The 19189-nt window shown below is 36.9% G+C and overlaps 2 protein-coding genes across 5 annotated transcripts in view; both read right to left on the minus strand.

Annotated features, from left to right (window-relative positions):
• The window catches only part of LOC126374669 (potassium/sodium hyperpolarization-activated cyclic nucleotide-gated channel 2), a 317872-nt gene that overhangs the window by 231739 nt on the left and 66944 nt on the right, over positions 1-19189 (minus strand). The gene's annotated exons all lie outside the window — the stretch shown is intronic.
• LOC126374664 (GPI ethanolamine phosphate transferase 3) overlaps positions 1-19189 on the minus strand; it is a 387485-nt gene that overhangs the window by 182533 nt on the left and 185763 nt on the right. The gene's annotated exons all lie outside the window — the stretch shown is intronic.

Here is a 19189-nt window from a genome sequence, read left to right on the forward strand (position 1 = left end):
TTTCAACGCCATCTATATTGTTTTTGAGGAAAAACGTCTGAATTCTAGTTGATACACAAATGGAAAATACGCTTATAATGTTTGTTTCTTAAAGCTAAAAGTAGTAAAAGGGAAAATGTTCAATAAGCCAAAAGATAAAACAAATATTATGTTGCTCTTATTATATAAGAACTTAATTCTTATCAACAATGTTGAAGGGCTTGCTTCGAACGATATTTAGTACAAGGAGAAAGTGCAAGGAATCCCACAAGACTCCCACTAAACTTAAGTAGAACATGCCTGAAGGCTTTCAGGTGGGCGCGAACATTGATGAGGAAAAAAGAAACATCTTCGGCGCCTGTTAGAGAAGTTAAGAACGTTTTACTTAGAAATAATAAACGTGGACGTAAACAAATAAATAAAAATCTGTATATTCTCAAAAAAAAATCTAAAAGTTAGGTAGTGACAAATTATGGTTTTCTCCGTAATAAGTATTTCTGATCCCAGTTTAAAACTACATACAGTCAGAAAACTTAGAAAGCAAAACCTGTTTTATGTTCTACTTGAAATATATCTTTCCGTATGACAGGTTTATAAAAGGTTATGTGAAGCGTACGGGACTAAAAATAAGAGAGATATTTCACAAAATCACTGGTGACAAATTTACTCCTTCCGCTGTCGTACACTTAAGCCACATAACGTCGGCCCTTTCTTTTCAAACAGGCCACCCTAGCCGGCCATTTTTGCAGTGACAGCCCTAATCCTAGTGGTGGCCACTTGCATATTCAGTTATCGGGCGTTCCCGTTGGCCCCGTGCCAAATTGGCCAACCACCCACCAAGGCATGGCGTATGTGCGAGTGTATTAGTGCATAATTGTTCACCGGGCGAATAATCGAAACGCGACGTCCGAGTCGTGTTGCTCTTTTTGGGGAGCCGTGAGGTGTGTGATTGTGTTTTGTTTCTTTTTTGGGCTTCGATTTTTAATACGTTTTTTGGGCTTCGGATTTTAAATGGTATTTCAAAAAGCATTTTCGACGATAGACAGGTCTTGCCGTTAAAAAAAAAACAAGCGGTGAACGTGTGACTTTAACTGTTTGACAGTCAAGCACCGTTCAATCGGATTATTTGATAATTGGATTCTTTTCTTGACATATTTACCGCTTGTTTAGTCTTATTGGTAAGACCGTTCTTCTTCTTTGTATTATAGTAGATTCTAACTTCTCTTTACATCGTTTGTGGAAAAACTAGAAACTAAACGTTCTATTTGTATCCACAATAAATTAATTTATAAATATTCTGTTAATTCTAGAAGGTATTCGTAGGCTGTTCCTAAGTGAAAGAAAAAGAAAAGGAGAAAAGTAAATAAATAGCCAGTGATGTATTCAATACCCAACCCTCATAAGTACAAATAAATGAACTTAATCTAGAAATAATTACCCAATATCCACAGTAGCATCTCGGACTTACCTGGGAACAAAGCAAAAAATATTACATACATTTCGTATGAACATTTGTGTTATATTTACAAAAGACAAATGGTGTACAATAGACAGAACTACAATAAGACAATGGCGTTTCCCCTTAGAACTTGCGAAAAAAGGAATAATCGTCGCAAAATGCCCGACCTGCTGAAGAGCCATCGATACTTCACTATAGATAGCTTGGAAAGCAAAATGTTGTAACTTAAAAGTAATAAAAGTTTACGAGAAAAGTGAACATGGTCGGTAATGAGTGACAGAGGCAATTTGTCTATCGGATGGGTACTAACGTAGGTTACCAAACTGTTCTTGAATGTGTTCCTCTAGTTATTAAATAACTCAAAATTCAAATTCAAAATTCAAAAATATCTTTATTCAGTAGGTAACATAGTTACACTTTGAATCCTCATTATATAACTTGTAATGTATACCTTCATTGGTTTTTAAAAGATGTGTTGCTGTTGCAGTTTCTCATTTCTTCTCCTCAGCCATAACACCTTTCGAAATGACGTAAAATCAAAAATGTTACATTGACCTTTATTTAACAAGTTTATCCATGATAATTACGATGAATAAGTTATTCTAATTTCTGTTTCTGATTTCTTCTGTGTAAATAGTCCATAATGTTGGAGAGAGCTTAGCAGGCTTAAGTGGTTGATTTCATAACTTCTTGTATATCTATTCTTCTTTTAACTTAGCCAATCCTTACTAATAACAGTGTTCAAAGAAGTTTTTGTCTAGTGGAGTATCATCGATTTTCTGAACGGCAAATAAGTATTACCAACCGCTTTTTAGTGAAAACCTCGTAAGCTAGATATAATATTTTTTTTTTTTTTGTTAATTGGTGCCCCGTAACCTGCCATACAGTTTTCGTTAAACAAAATATGTTTTTTTTAAGGTTTTACACAAAGTTTTGTGTTCGTAAAATACATTTGACGGATTGTAAAAGTGATTTCTCTCATTCTATCCGTTCCAGTAATGTATAGTGAGCTAATTATGTATTATTATAATATATATTAAAACTTAATTTAATTATTAACGGCTTAATAATAGGTCGAATTTTGTCCGGCGTTTTTTTCTCATCAACTTGCCGTCGAGAACATACGCGGGTAGCCCTCATTTTTTTGCAATTGTGGTCATCCGTCCCCAGAGTAATTACGCATTCAGTTGCTCGACATACACCAAAGCTAAAGGACGTGTCTATTTTCGCCTTTGCGAGTGAAGAACGACGATCTGTCGGGATTTAGGTTTTGTAACAGTTAGGTTATAATTGTCCTGTGTTCCTTAATTTTTAAATACATTATTTTATATTTAAGTAAATATGTAAAATACATTCCTTAAACAGCCTATTTTTAGCTGGCTTTTATGCAGCTCAGTATAATAAAGCGTTTTGGAGAAATATTTTTAACAGATAAAAAAAACAAAAAATTACCTGGAATAAAATTAACAGAATGAAATCGAGGTTTTGGTGAAGAAAATCAATCATTTTAAGGCAAGAATAAGCTATCAAATCCGTCAGAATCACGAAAATTGTCATAACGCTGTTCGTAATAATATGAAAGTATACAGAGTCAGAGTAGACAGTAACAAAATTCTAACCACATATAATAATTTTAACATTTTACCAAAAGTTTCCTTATACAGGGTGGCCCACAAGTTCATGTGTCTTTGAGCACCTTTAACAACGTTAGAAAGTAGCAGCTACATTGTATGAGAATGTCAAATTTTCCTTCAAATCTGTTTGTCTTGCAACCTTTGAGGGCTAATTACTTAGTTTTTTGCCCGTATTAAGGGTACTTTTTTTGGATGTTTCTAGAAGCCTATTAAATGGAGCAGTTTTTAGAAATACTTTTAGGGTCCATGACAATCTCATGTGTTTATTATCCTTCGGCGAAGTATTAACAACTGTAACAATTTTGGTCGAATTCTCACTTTGACTTCCGATAACTTTTTTTTTATACTTAATTTGACTTTGATTTATCTTTGATTGAGCGGTACATAGCCTTAGGCATAGTTGTGAAGTAAAATAAAATAATTATTAAGAAAGGGATAGCGACAAAATGATTATTTCTGAAGTAAGGTAGAAAATCTAGAAAAAGGTACAAAATGGGTCATATCTCCTAAACCGTAAATAATTGCTGAACATACATGGGGGTATTTCTGGTAGCTAATGAGCCCCTCTATCTAATTTTTCATTTTGATCCTGAACTTCTGGGCCACCCTGTATGACGCTACGTGTCGTTCAGTTCATAAACTTCTTAAGGTTCAAGTTTAAGAACGACTGTAAGTACAGTTCGTAAGTTACTCGTTTGGCGTGCGAGTCGACATAATAGTCGCGACTAACGACGCTCGGCGGCCTCATTAAGAGAGGCAATGCGGCTACGGAATATTATCAACTTGCTGACAGATCTCACAACTGCTTGGTTTGGTTTACTGGAGTAAACTGTAGCACCATAGTACTTATTCAACGGATTGATAGAGAAACAACTAAACCAAACCCCGGACATTACATATAATCGACTCAAGTCGCGGTTACACGCGCGTAAGGGTAAGTAACCTACAAGGGTCTATGCTTTATACTTATAGAATTTATACACATAATTCCATCATATAACAGAGGGCAGCAGTAACTGTCAGTACTATTCAGAGGTGGAGGACAGGAGTCCTAGTATGGCTTTGTAATAGACTACTCTGGGCGCCATCCCACTTGCGTCAGACAGAGTACTGCGGGGAGGAAGGCAAGAGAGAAACCACTGTCCTATTTTGCCCTAAAAAAAGTTGCATGGAAAATGCTGCACCGACAAGAGCGTGGCTTTTAAACTGATGATGATGATGACCATCATATCTAGTCACTATTACGAGATAGCGTATCATCACTTACTTGACTTGACTTGTATTGATTTGATATGGTATCTGATGATCTGTGGCTATAAACTTATCATCTTCTTAGCGTTATCCCGTTTTCACAGGGTCCGCTTACCTAACCTGAAGATTCGACAGGTCCAGTTTTTTACAGAAGCGACTGTCTGTCTGACCTGCCAACCCGAAGTGAAAACCTGAGAAATACAGGTTAGGTCACATACCTCTGAAACGCATTTCTCTGGAATGTGGGTTTCTTCACGATATTTTGTAGTTACTTAACCCGATGGAGATTATGTATGAGTGAGGTATCTGGTAACTCTAATAAAGAAAGACGTCTGTGGTAACTCTAATATTATTATCCAACGGTACTCCCAGCTTGTAAGAAACCATAACTTCCTACAAGAAACGTGTCACACGTGATATTTTAAAGCTAACCATCTGACTGAATATGTCATAATGTCAATATCGGCGTTGAAATAACCAAGGTCTTGTGAAATAGAAGGAATCCAATGCATTTCATATCACGGTAGGTTGCTTCTGATGCTTTTAGTTCGAATCTTCGAACATTATTCATTCATGATCGTCTGTCGTCTGACTGAATGAATAGCATTGGTGAATTTGTAAGAACATTCACTCACGTAATCATCGCATCATTTAGGTTTTGGAACGGAAAATTGAACTATTTTTGTTTAGTGTTTCGTCGAGTCGAAATAGAGTAGGTATTTACTGGTTTTATTTATGAAGAAAACAAAGTCAATGCGTTGCATTACAACTTCTTTTGTTTGAGACTTTTTCAAATATGGAATATATTTTTCCGTCACTGTCACAAAACAAAACATTTTTAGATGTTGCACAAAAAATAAACGTCACACTTATTTTTTTATTATTAAATGGAGTGAAAACGTAAAGGATAAATAATTATATTAACGAAAACAATTGTCCCTCCGTTGTCATAACAAAAACACTTACTTTGTACTAATTTTAAAGAAATTAAGGATGGCAGTGTCTGTGCTAATCGCGCGCAAGATGGAAGGCATCCGGTTCCGGTCGCCGATAACGGACATTAAGCTAACATTACTCTTTTTGTTTGCGTTCGAAAATTAAAATAGAAACAAGGGAACGGTTAAATGTAGAGGGTAGTTTAGAAAACGTGTTGTTTTGAGATATTTAAAATCGTTGAAGTTAGTGGATTTTTTGTTTTTAATTTACGCTGTTGTTAAGATTACTGTGAAACGACTAGAGGCCACATCGAAGCAATTCATCTTAGAAAACAATATTGCAATTTGACATTTGTTTGCATTGCGCACTTAATTTTATATGCGCAAATGTGAAATTGCGTTATTGTTTTTTTAGATGAATTGCTTCGATGTGGCCTTTTTAGCCCCTCAGATGTCTTGAGTTTTCCTCTTTTACTGACGATTATGTATACGTACAGTTGTTTAGCATAGAATAAAGAATAATACTATGTATAGAAAGGACGCTCTCCACACCGCACCAATTCAATCGATACCAAGCCATATTTATGTGATATTTAATACAGGGTTTTAGTGACATCGCGCATCGTACCGACTACAGAGGGGGATGATTCAAACCATGATTCTGAGATACTTAATATTAATACGATTAAAAATTCTACTTGATATTAACTCAGAATAATGAGCTGAATCACCCCCCTCAACATTAGTTACGATGTCACATACATCTCGTACAAGTACGTACAGGTTGTCACTTACACCCCGTACAAGTACGTACAGGTAGCCATAGAAGTGCGCATTGGTGTTAGTGATACCGTAACAAATACTGAGGGGGATGATTCAGACTATGATTCTGAGTTGAAAACAAGTGGAATTTCCTGTCGGAAAATTCATGAAAATTTTAGTGTTTTTTAAACTATTTTCAGTTCCATACTTTTGCGACGGAAAATTCCACTTGATATCAACTCAGTATCATGGTCTGAATCATCCCTTAAAGTTTTCGTTACGATGTCACTAACACCCTGTTTAATAGTGAACAGAATTGAATACATATCAATCGTATAAGTTTGTCACGTATTGCATACATTCATCATCGGGTGTGAAGTTCAAATGAAATGCCGCTGACGTCATTGCACGTCATTATTTTTGTTCGTGTCGAAACGATCGTGCAATAATTGGCGGAATGTAATGGCTATCGTTCATCATGTGTGTGACAGAATAATTTTGTTTCATATTTATTTATTTATATTGCAATGATACGGCCATAAAAATATGTACTGCAGTTATGTGTAGAGGCGCACCTCGGACACTTCATACAAACAACCTCGTTTTACACAGACGCTACACATTGACATTATCGTTTACGCGCATCTGTGTGTGTGACGTCGGACACCATACAATTCAAGACCTAAACTATGTTCGAGGGGGTGAGGTAAACCTAGCTCAGACGCTGGTGGGGAGCGGAGAGTTGCCTTTCTATACGTAGTATTATTCCTTATTTTATATGCTTTCAGTGTAGAATATCGATTATCATATTCTATATATAAAAATATATACGCAAGTAAGTAAGTACCTACATAAAGTAATTATTTCTACCAGACACCTTTATGCAAATACAAACAGCGTTTTGTTAATCTGGCGAGCCAATATTAAATTTGCCAACACAAACTGTGCAATGTTGCAAAATGTAATTCGATTTCATTCGTTAACTCTTTTTTTAATATTCCGATTTAGTTTCAGGTTTTGATCGGATAAAAAATATTGTATTACAACGTACGAACGAAATTTGAATTACGCTTAGTTTGTTACCTACCCACCCTTTCTTTACCCTTTTTATACCTTTGGACTACAACAAAATAATCCGTTGAGAAACGTAGGTATGAATAACGTGCTAGCCAGGATGATGTGATGATGCGCCTAAAGAAGTCACATTCATTCACAAAGAAGCCCAAATATAGGCGGCAGCGCTGTTGAGTGTTCCTAAATTTTTACACTTCTCCATACCGGCTAAAATTCCTGATAAACATAAACAGCCTATGTACGTCCCACTCCTGGGCGCAGGCCTCCCCTCAATCAACCGGAGGGGCTACGGAGCATACTCCACCACGCTGGTCCAATGCGGGTTGTTGGAGGTGTTTTTACGGCTAATAGCCGGGACCAACGGCTTAACGTGCCCTCCGAAGCACGGAATCATCTTAATTTTTCGGACAATCAGGCCATTCGACAATGTCCCCATCGGGAATCGAACCCGGACCTCCAGATCGTGAGCCTAACGGTCTAACCACTAGAGCACGGAGGCTGTTTAAATTAAATTACAATAATTTTGTTTAAATTACAATAAAATGTGGAGCAACGTAGAGTGTATCCTGTCCTGCCTGTGAGTTATGAAAAAGAATAGCAACCAGTTGGAAAAAGGCAACTTTGATTGAAAATAAGTTTTTCTAAATTTTCTTCTTTGTGATCTTTAGGGAATAATAACACTATTATTTTGCAGTTAAACGCTGCGCAAAGGGTTTTAGTGTAAAAATATAACCAGAACAATATATTTGTTAACTTAAAAAGCATAGGGAACTGTCAAAATTTAAGAAAACTCAACAGTAGCGACACCTCGTGGGAAAAATGGGCAGATTTTATATTTTTTGCGATATCGAAGTACATGCCCCTACATAGATTAGAAAATCTTGAACACTTATCTACCAGAGCAAATTCAGAAATCAGAATCATTTATTAAACGTAATATATCATGGATAAACTTGTTGAAGGTCGATGTAACATTTTTGAATTTACGTCATTTCGCAAGGTGTTATGGCTGAGCAGAAGAAATGACAAGAAACTGCAAGGAAAACACATCTTTTAAAAACCAATGAGGGTATACATCTATACAAGTTATTTAATAACTAGAGGAACACATTCAATACCAGACATTTTTATTCGAAAATCGAATATGTCGTCTACCTACACGATCAAGTAAACTGAAGCGTTCTCTACCTTTTTTATAACTCAGTGTTACTTGTCTCTTATATCCAAATGACTACTCATCAGCCCATTAACGTCCCCACTACTGGGACACGGGCCTTCCCTATGGATGGATAGGGAGATCGGGTCTTAAATCATCACGCGGGCCCAGTGCGGATTGATGGTTATTAACGACTGCTAATGCAGTCGGGACCAACGGCTTAACGTGCCTTCCGAAGCACGGAGGAGCTCAGGAAGAAAACTTTTTTTGTGGTCATCCATCCTATGGCCGGCCTTTGCGAAAGTTGCTTAACTTCAACAATCGCAGACCGAGCGCGTTTACCGCTGCGCCACCGAGCTCCTCCTGCGCCACCGAGCTCCTCGTCTACTAAATAAAATGACTACTAAATACTAAATACTTATAAATATAATAAGTAGGTAAATACTATGTTTGTTAATTGACAATTTTTACTTTACCCCGTTTGTTTAGAATCGAGAATTTCATTATTATAAGCGTTCAGAGCTTATTGACAGAACACCGCCGCACGATTCACTATCGCACATAAACGAAATTTGTTTGCCTCCAAGTGTAACAGAAATTTCATCTGCTAATTTCATGTTTGTTTCGTTCCCCCAAAGTATAATTAGCGAGACGTATAAGCTCGTATAATCTCGAGCACAAGACACCTGAAGCACCTCAAAATAACAAGCACCGCTTTATACACTAATCTTACGACTTTGAGATAAATATGCGGAACCGAGGACAAACAGAAAAGAATATTAATTGTGTCCGTCAGAATCGCCAGTCTTCTTCTCCTATCGTGTGGGTTGTGAAGTGGAGTACCAACCTCATCAACCCTGGTGTCAGGGTTACTATTGAGCCGCCAAAGGCCCCTGACATGGCCCATATAACGACTACTTACATAAATCAGTAAGTAACCGTGAGCAACGGCTTAACGTGCCTTCCGAAGCACGAATCATCTTACTTTCGGACAATCAGGTGATCAGCCTGTAATGTCCTAACCAAACTTGGGATCATACAGTGAGTTTTTGTGATATGTCCCCACCGGGATTCGAACCCGGGACTTTCGGATTGTGAGCCCAACGCTCTACCACTGGACGACAGACGCCGTATGCAATGAAGGAAAGTGAGGCGTTCAGTGATAGAGTTGAATCCTAAATTGAGAATTATGTAGAACTACATAAAACGTACATAATATATAAAGTCACATCTGAGTTGCCATCCGACTATACAGACCGAACCTTATGTAAGTACTCATAAAGACACCCCGCACCATAATATCTGCTATTCATCAGGTACTTATACAGCAGCTATATCACTCATTTGAAAAGAGCATTTTGTAACCACATACAATTTCAGTTTTTCACCATAAAGAAAAAGTCTTAAAACATAGGTGCAGAAGCGGTAAACCTATTTTATTTTTCTATGTAAACTTAAGTTATTTACACTCGTAAGCAGCCTCAAAACAAAACCGCCAGGGTTGAATCAGTGGACCCTTGAGTCCTTGGGGCGAGTAAAAATTGTCATGTGGTCGACCGTCGACGGCTGAGCACCACTCACACTGTACCGGGTAAAATATACCCGGGTGAAATGTACCCGAGTGGCCGGTCAAATGGACATTCACACCTTGAGTACCTACGCTTAAATAAAGGTCTTTTTAAATGGTGAATTTTGTGATGGACAGAAAAATAACATTTATTTATTTTACGTTCGACTTATCCATACGGAGAATAGGGTAGTTTCCAACTAGTCAAACAGCCTCCGTGGTCTAACAGCCGTGGTCTAGTGGTTAGAGCGTTAGGCTCACGATCTGGAGGTCCGGGTTCGATTCCCGATGGGGACATTGTCGAAATCACTTTGTGAGACTGTCCTTTGTTTGGTAAGGACTTTCCAGGCTTGAATCACCTGATTGTCCGAAAAAGTAAGAAGATTCCGTGCTTCGGAGGGCACGTTAAGCCGTTGGTCCCGGCTATTAGCCGTAAAATCACCTCCACCAACCCGCATTGGAGCAGCGTGGTGGAGTATGCTCCGTACCCCCTACGGTTGATTGAGGGGAGGCCTGTGCCCAGCAGTGGGACGTATATAGGCTGTTTATGTATGTATGTATTATTAAAAATTTTCTTCATTAAAATTGATAAAATATACGTTAAATAGAAAAAAGAAAACGTTTTTTGTCACCTTATGATTTGTTTTTATCTTTAGGTAGTAATCAGAATTTCATAATTTATCTTTTGTATAGAAAACTATCCAATTTAGAGAATAATACTTAAAGTTTTTAATTTATCTGCAGGTAAGTAAATAATGTAAAGAAAGATTTTTAAACTCTTCCTAGTTAAGCAGGCAGTTTTATTAAAAAGTTTGTTGTCAAAGAAAAATAAATTATAAAAGGCAGAATATTGTCCAAATTAAGCGAAAAAATGGTCATTCACGCTTTGAATAAACACAAAGCAAGGGTGTCTTAACTTCCATTTAGAAGTAGGGACTCCATCTGAACTTTATTTGAATTTATAAACAACCTTAATCCTCATTTTGTCGCTCTTTTTTCTTCATATTATCTTTTATTACAAAATCTAAATTAATTACAGGACAATATTTCGAAGTGGCAAATTAAAATAACATTAAACAATTGGGTCGTGTACTAACTAGTTCATGACAAATTATGATACTCTGGTTACTAAATAAAGACAGATCTAAAACTAACTAAAAACATTTTCTTTTTTCTATTTAACTATATATTATATTATGTTATTATTTATGAATATTAATCAAGAAAAACGTAATAATAAGTCCGACATTTTATCACGTTTTCCTGACATCAATTCCATAGTATTTTTTAGTAAAAAGTAACTGATTTGACTAGTTGGAAACTAGCCTATTACTTACGTAACGAATAGTAATGTACGTCCCATTATTGGGCAACTGGCCTGGGCTATCATACCTACTCAATCACACTGTTCTACTTCAGAGTGATTGAGATACAAAAAACAAAATTATCTCTAATAATAGGTAGTACAGTTATGAGCAATTTAATGTACCCGCTCTATATTTGTCATTTAGTGAGACTTACAGTTCAGTTTGACAAAAAAAGTTAATGTGACATGATACCAAAGTGTATATGTCACCGTAAAATTGTAAATAACGTTAGATTATAATCTATCGATTTGAATCTCGCGAGATTGTGAACTGTCGAATAATTATGAATCGTATCATATTGCTTACAATTTAACGTATTATTTTTCGGTAGATTATAATTTATCGAAGTGAAACCGTCAAATTGTGATACGAAACGCACCTCGCGTGCTATACCATAGAGTTACAAAACTATTAGAGTGAGCATAATGTTAATTTGGGATTCTCTTAAAATGCATAAATGTTTTTGTCATAATTTTAATTATCATAATCCTTTTTGCATAACGTTTTTTAGCATAATAGTTTTACTTTCCCATAATAACATCTAGGAATACTGGTTTGTTAGGTATAACTTATTTTTGGGATTAATAAATAGATATCCATAATTCTTTTTTAGAATAATAGTGTTTTGTCATAATTTTTACAAGGCATAACAGTAGGTTAGGGTGCGGCGGGGGTGGCCCTTGGGCCACCCCTATGCCGCCAACATGTTTATCTTACACACGAAAAGTATACTGAATGATACGTTTCAGATTTTTTAATTTTGATACATTTTTTCTTACCATGTGATGTCAGAATTATTGATTACTTACTAAATAATTAATAAATACGTACTTGATTTCACAATCTTGAAGAGCATTTATTTTATTTGACTGACACCTGTGTTTTATTCCTAACTCTATGGATACAGAACGGTCTACTGTAAGGCCGACCAATCAGGGACAGCCGTCGGACAGTTGACAATTGTAAGATTGTGATTTAACAGTTTTACTTCGATGGATTATAATCTGACGAATAATAATACGTTAAATTGTAAGCAGTATATTACGTTTCACAATTTTTCGACAGTTCACAATCTCGCGAGATAGATTATAATCTAACGTTATTTACAATTTTACGGTGACATATACATATTAATGTGAGACGATCGTGTCGACGACACGTCGTTGGCGTTGGCCTGTAAACGCCCTTACTAGACAGATCGTATTAAGATGAGCATGTATTATATGTACTTATTTTAAAATCTTACTAAAAACCTTTCACTAGGGAAAAATAATAACCAAAAAAATATAGATGCCCAACAGGGCAACACTATGGTAATACTTACGTCATCAATGGGTTAGCAATGGCGGTTTGTCATAGGATTGAGCATATCTGGTCTTCTTATACTGTGGTGTGTACAGGAATTAGCACCATTATTATTATTATATTAAAGATATACTTACTTAAATAAGTATTGTTTAAAACCATATACAGCCATTGTATTGTAAAGTAAATGTTTACAGTATGATAGACTGAAGCGTCGCGTCGTGTGGTGTACCTATCAATTGCGTTCGCCGTTCAATTGACTTTTTCCAAGCGACACGGACGGCGTGTTTAATCTGTGTTAGCGTGCAAACACATGTCATGAATTGCCATGGCAAATAGTTTCATTGACTGGCGCTTCTACTTTACGTAGTTAGTAGTAGCAGTCTACCTCAGTCGGGTCTGCATGACAACCGCGTCGCGCGCGGCGCGAGTACATTTGACCAATCAATGATACAAATGCTATCTGCGTAGATGGACGTTAAACGGCTATTGGTCGAAGGCCTCGATATAATTCGCGCCGCGCGCGGTGCGGTTGCCGTGCAAAGCCTACTGGAAGGTGTTTGATAACTTAAAAAAAATACAATTATATTTTTCGAACATTTTAAATAACTAAAATTATTTTTTGTATTTGTTCCCTTTCGACCATTTAAGGTTTAAGCTTAATAATTGTAAGTCTAAGACTACCTAGTCTTCGATAAATTATTCTTTTTATAAAATTGAAATATAATTACTTGTTATTTTTGTAGTATACTATTAGTTTTTATTTAGGTAATAACCTTGTAATAACAGAGCCTTTATTTGAACAGTTGTGAATTGTTAAAAAAATAATGATTTCCCTTTTTAAAAATTTCACGTTCATTTTTGCTGTTACAATATGCGGGTAGTTATACAATTACATAATATATAGTACTTATAATGATACAAATTCAAATGCAGTACTTAATTACATATGTCTGCATAAATACAGGATAAGAGAACATTTACTTACTAACAACCCATCTCGGAGCACAAAACAATAAATGTCTTTTTCAGTACAAACTAATTTCACTGGCAAAACGGAAGTAGCCCGCGCTTGGCGAGGCAAAAACTAAGCCCTGCCCTGACACAAACTAGCGCGAGGCTGTGAGGGAAACACTACAGCGGAAACCGAAGCCATATTTGGCATAGCTTTTATTGAACATAACACAAGCCAACGACTTTGTTCCAATGCGGTAGTCAGAGGTACATGCATCGTAAGATGAATTAAGTACCCACCTGTGATGTACCTTTCTCGGGAATATGGAAATGTCGCAAAGAGGGATTTTTGGGAATGTTCGGTAGTAAAAAGGCGTAAAACTTATGTAAAACAACACACATATATAAAACACATTCCCGAAAAATGCATTTTCGGAGGTATGTGACCTAACCTGTATTGGGTTTCCCTTCGCGGGTTGGGAGGTCAGACAGACAGTCGCTTTTGTAAAAAACCGGATGTGTCAAATCTTCAGGTTAGGTAAGCGGACCCTGTGAGAAACGGGATAATACTAAGGAGATGATAATGAAACTAAGAACATAATTTATCTTTATAAATTTACATACACATACGTACATAAACTCACGTCTATTTCCCACCGGGGTAATCAGAGGTTATAGAATTCCGTTTGCTTCGATTCTGACACACTTCTCTTGCTTCCTCCACATTCATCAATCGCTTCATACATGCACGCCGGTTCAGAGTAGAAATAAATAAACAAATAAAACTTTATAAATTTGGCGGGAAAAATCTAGATATATCTGGATTTTCTCGGTCTTGTTGCCGCGCTCACTCTCGCCTCTCCCTTGTGTCTATTTGCAGCCGTCTCCCCGCTTTCCCCTTTTCGCCCCTTTCACCCTGAGCTAGCAGGGTCTAGCGACCTTTGGTTGATATTTAGACAGCATTGTTGTGACAGAACCCCTGTATAACTAGCACATTCATGAGTATGTTAATTTATTAGCGGGGCAGGCTCAAAATCAGGCCACGGTCGAACTATTCGTAAGCTTTGAAGATAAAAGTCGCGATTAGTAGATTTGAAGGTTGTCGAAGCTATCCTTGTGTGCGACGTATATTCAAGTGGTTATTTCAAGTATGTATTTAACAGATACCTATTTAGCTATAATACATATTAAAATATACAAAAAAAAAACGAAAATATACACATAGCAAACAAGCTAACACTAAGGTGTTTTATACTCTTTATTGTTAAGTTTTTACTTATTATAAATACTTCAGACTGTTAAAATTCACTGTCTTCTCTATAGAAAATATTTATTACCAAATAAAAAATACAGTACAGTGTAGAGAAAGTACCTTAAAATATTTGCTCAATTTAGTAATAAAAGCGTACATAGATGAATGCATAGGTACCTACCGTACATATCTAGTACTTAAATCATTTTCACACACGTATTTATCTATCTCTACTATAAACATCAAACGACAGTCAAAGTATACGCTTCTGTTCCCAAATTGAGCTAATATTCTAAGGTACTTAGTTTAATTTCTGCACACTGTACTGTTTTTTATTTTCTGAAAACAGTGAATTTTAAAAGTCTGACCTACTTATAATAAGTAAGCACTGTATTTTTTAATTGATGATGAAAGCTGTAATTTCGAGTTATAAGAACCCTTACAAAGGAATGCTTATGTTTGAGTAGGTAATACAGGAACTGGCAACTTTGAGCTTTGCCATATTTCTTGTGTTAACCTCTTGAGGTGCAACCCTGGTTCTCGAGAACAACAATGTCGGAGAGCTTACAAAGTTCTTGCTTTTTGTTCTTTTTTTAGCATTTCTCTTTTGAGTTTTGTAGACGTTGAGTGAGGTGCTAATTTTTTGTTGTTTGCTTATTGGAAAGTGCATTTTTATAGTTTCGATATTTTAGATTGATTCGATAATGAAACGAGATTAATTTATTTAAAGATTTTAAAAGACGGACCCAAAAAATAATAGTGGATGAAGCTTAAAATTGTGATGGTAATGCTGAGAATACGTTTTAATTTGTTAAATAAGTTACCGAGACATGGTTCTAAAACATTACGGTAGTTTCCAACTAGTTAAATCAGTTATTTTTTATGGACTTTGTATGAAAAAGCAACGTAGGATGTCATTTATTATTACATATTTCTTTATTAAAATTCATAAAGAAGTTAAATAAAGAAAGGAAAACGTTTGTTGTCATCTTTAGATCTGTCTTTATTTAGTAATCAGATCCGACAGCAATTTTTTTTTTTGACGTGACTTATTGTAGATTTGCCGCAGATGGCATTAACTACTTGGGGAGCGCTGAAGGCTCTCACCCGGTAGTACAACGTTTAAGACAACAGGCCTGAGGGTGCCCAGTTGGGCGCGAACCTCGGCTCAGGGCGACGTCTGAGAGGAAAAATATTTGAAAGAATTAATCGACCCTAGTGGGTCGATAGCGATAAGCGCTGAATGAGGGAAATCGTCGACCACGCCGGCGGGGTCGGTATCGGGGTCCTGAAGTGTTTGGTGTCGCGAGCTGATTGGCTGCCTCGTAATCGGGTCGTCGGGATCGTATATTACGTCCTTCGGACGCCGATACTTTTCAGTACCGTCCCTAAGCGGGATGTATTCGGAAGCCGCAACTACCAGGGGATTTGGGTGGTGCGGAGCAGAATCGAAAAAACGTTTGGAAGCTAATTTGAGCCATTGGGCAATGGTTGGCAGACCTAGGTCAATGTGCAGATTTTCATTGCGAAGGAACCACGGAGCTCCCGTGGCTTTCCGCATGAAACGATTTTGTATTACCTGTAGACGGTGGATTTGAGAGGGACTCGCATGAGCGAAAACTACCCCTGCATAGGTCATGATCGGACGGATGCAAGTCGTGTAGATTTTCACCTTATTCCTAAGGGACAATTTACTTCGCTTGTTAAGGAGACAATGAAGACGGCCCATTACAAACGCGGCGCGATCGCGCACACGTTTGATATGGGCCTTGAAAGTAAGACGTCTATCTAAGACTACGCCGAGATATTTGACTTGCTCCTCCCAAGGGATCGGCTTGCCAAACATCTTAATGATTTTAAGTTGATGGCGTGACCGTGGCGTGTTATAATAGCCCTTTGAAAAGTACACCGCTGCACTTTTCTCCGGGTTTACCTCGATTCTCCATTTGCGGAACCACTTGCCCAAGGCATTGGCCGCGCGTTGGAGGATTCCGGTCATCATAACTCGACCACGGCACGAAGAATAGATGGCTGTATCATCCGCAAATAAAGCTAATTCGGTATTAGGGGATTTGGGAATGTCACTAGTATACAATGAAAATAGTAAAGGGGAGAGGACGGAGCCTTGTGGGACTCCGGCATGTATCGGGTGCGGTGACGAGAGCGTCCCTTCTACGCGGTAGCGAAAGGTTCGATTTGAGAGGAAGTCTCGTATGATGTGCACGAGACGGTCTGGCACTCCCAGTGAATAAAGCTTGTAGATCAAGCCGTTGTGCCAGACTTTGTCGAACGCTTTCGATCCGACAGCAATGAACACCCGTTTTTCTTTTTTGTAATTGTTTTGTGAAAATTTCAAATGATGTTATTGTCTTGTTTTTGTGTGTGGCGTCCTTTTATAATAAACGATTTCAATTTTAATCAGAATTTCATAATTTATCTTATTATCTGCCTCCGTGGTCCAGTGTTTGAGCGCTGGGCTCACGATCCGGAGACCCCGGGTTCGAATCTCAGTGGGGGCATATCACAAAAATCACTTTGTGATCCCTAGTTTGGTTAGGACATTACAGGCTGATCACCTGATTGTCCGAAAAGTAAGATGATCCGTGCTTCGGCAAGTTAAGTCGTTGGTCCCGGTACTTACTGATGTAAGTATGTAGTCAGGGGCCTTTGGCGGCTCAGTAATCCCTGACATCAGAGTTGATGAGGTTGGTATTGGACCTCACAACCCACACGATAAGAAGAAGAAGAATTTATCTTTGACCTAGGAAACTACTCATTTCTTAGACGTAACCGCGTCGTTAATCTAGATAGGTACGTATTAACCATAAATACATTTTCCTTCAATACCTACTGCCCTTTTCATGATACCTTGACATACTTTATTACCTCGCATGTTCTGTAAAACATCAATGGTACTTGAAAGTTTAACATTATATGCATTTATTTAAAATATGCTTTCAAATTCCATGCTTCGATAAAATGTTTCAGGTAACAAAGTAAAGGTAAATGTAGCGAAAATATTTACAAGTTACAAACTAGCGTCATAAAACCGATATTAAATATTGGAACCAAATAAAACCTGCCACAAAAAATGAGATACTCTTATTCAGTTCGTAACATAGTTACACTTTGAATCGTCAATTTTTACATATATTTCTTCGAACGTCTCATTCGCCTAAAGCTAAATTAACAAAATACAGGGTGTTAGTGACATCGTAACAAATACTGAGTGGGATTTTTCGGAGTTAATATCAAGTGGAATTTTCCGTCGCAAAAGTATAGAATTGAAAATAATTAAACAAAAATATAAAAAAAACAATAATTTTGCGAAGGAAAATTTCACTTGATATTAACTCTGAGTCATGGTCTCAATCATCCCTCAAAGTTTTTGTTACGATGTCACTAACACCCTGTATATAAATAGTACACGTTATTATTGGGGCACGTTAACCCGTTGGTCCCGACTATTAGCCGTGAAAACACCTCCACCAAGTCGCAGTGGAGCAGCGGGGAGGCATGTGCCCAGCAGTGGGTCGTATATAGTCTGTTTATGATTTAATATACAGGGTGGCCCAGAAGTTCAGGATCAAAATGAAAAATTAGATAGAGGGGCTCATTAGCTACCAGAAATACCCCCATGTATGTTCAGCAATTATTTACGGTTTAGGAGATATGCCCCATTTTGTACCTTTTTCTAGATTTTCTACCTTACTTCAGAAATAATCATTTTGTCGCTATCCCTTTCTTAATAATTATTTTATTTTACTTCACAACTATGCCTAAGGCTGTGTACCGCTTAATCAAAGATAAATCAAAGTCAAATCAAGTATAAAAAAAAAGTTATCGGAAGTCAAAGTGAGAATTTGACCAAAATTGTTACAGTTGTTAATACTTCGCCGAAGAATAATAAACACATTGAGATTGTCATGGACCATGAAAGTATTTCTAAAAACTGCTCCATTTAATAGGCTTTTAGAAACATCCAAAAAAAGTACCCTTAATAAGGGCATAAAACTAAGTAATTAGCCCTCAAAGATTGCAAGACAGACAGATTTGAAGGAAAATTTGACATTCTCATACAATGTAGCTGCTTCTTTCTAACGTTGTTAAAGGTGCTCAAAGACACATTTTCAATTAAAAGTAAATAAAAATCACGCTTATAATCGCTAACAGGGTAGACATAGCAAAAATCCGAAGACAAAACTTGCAGTCACTTTTCGTATTCGTATTTTAATGAAGGTACATAGATTTCAAGGAAAAAGTTATCCCCAAACACTGTTGGTGATTCATACTATTAGATACTAAAATAAAATGTGTCTTTGAGCACCTTTAACAACGTTAGAAAGTAGCAGCTACATTGTATGAGAATGTCAAATTTTCCTTCAAATCTGTCTGTCTTGCAACCTTTGAGGGCTAATTACTTAGTTTTTTGCCCGTATTAAGGGTACTTTTTTTGGATGTTTCTAAAAGCCTATTAAATGGAGCAGTTTTTAG

Source organism: Pectinophora gossypiella, chromosome 17 (genome assembly GCF_024362695.1).
Source record: "Pectinophora gossypiella chromosome 17, ilPecGoss1.1, whole genome shotgun sequence".
NCBI lineage: Eukaryota > Metazoa > Arthropoda > Insecta > Lepidoptera > Gelechiidae > Pectinophora > Pectinophora gossypiella.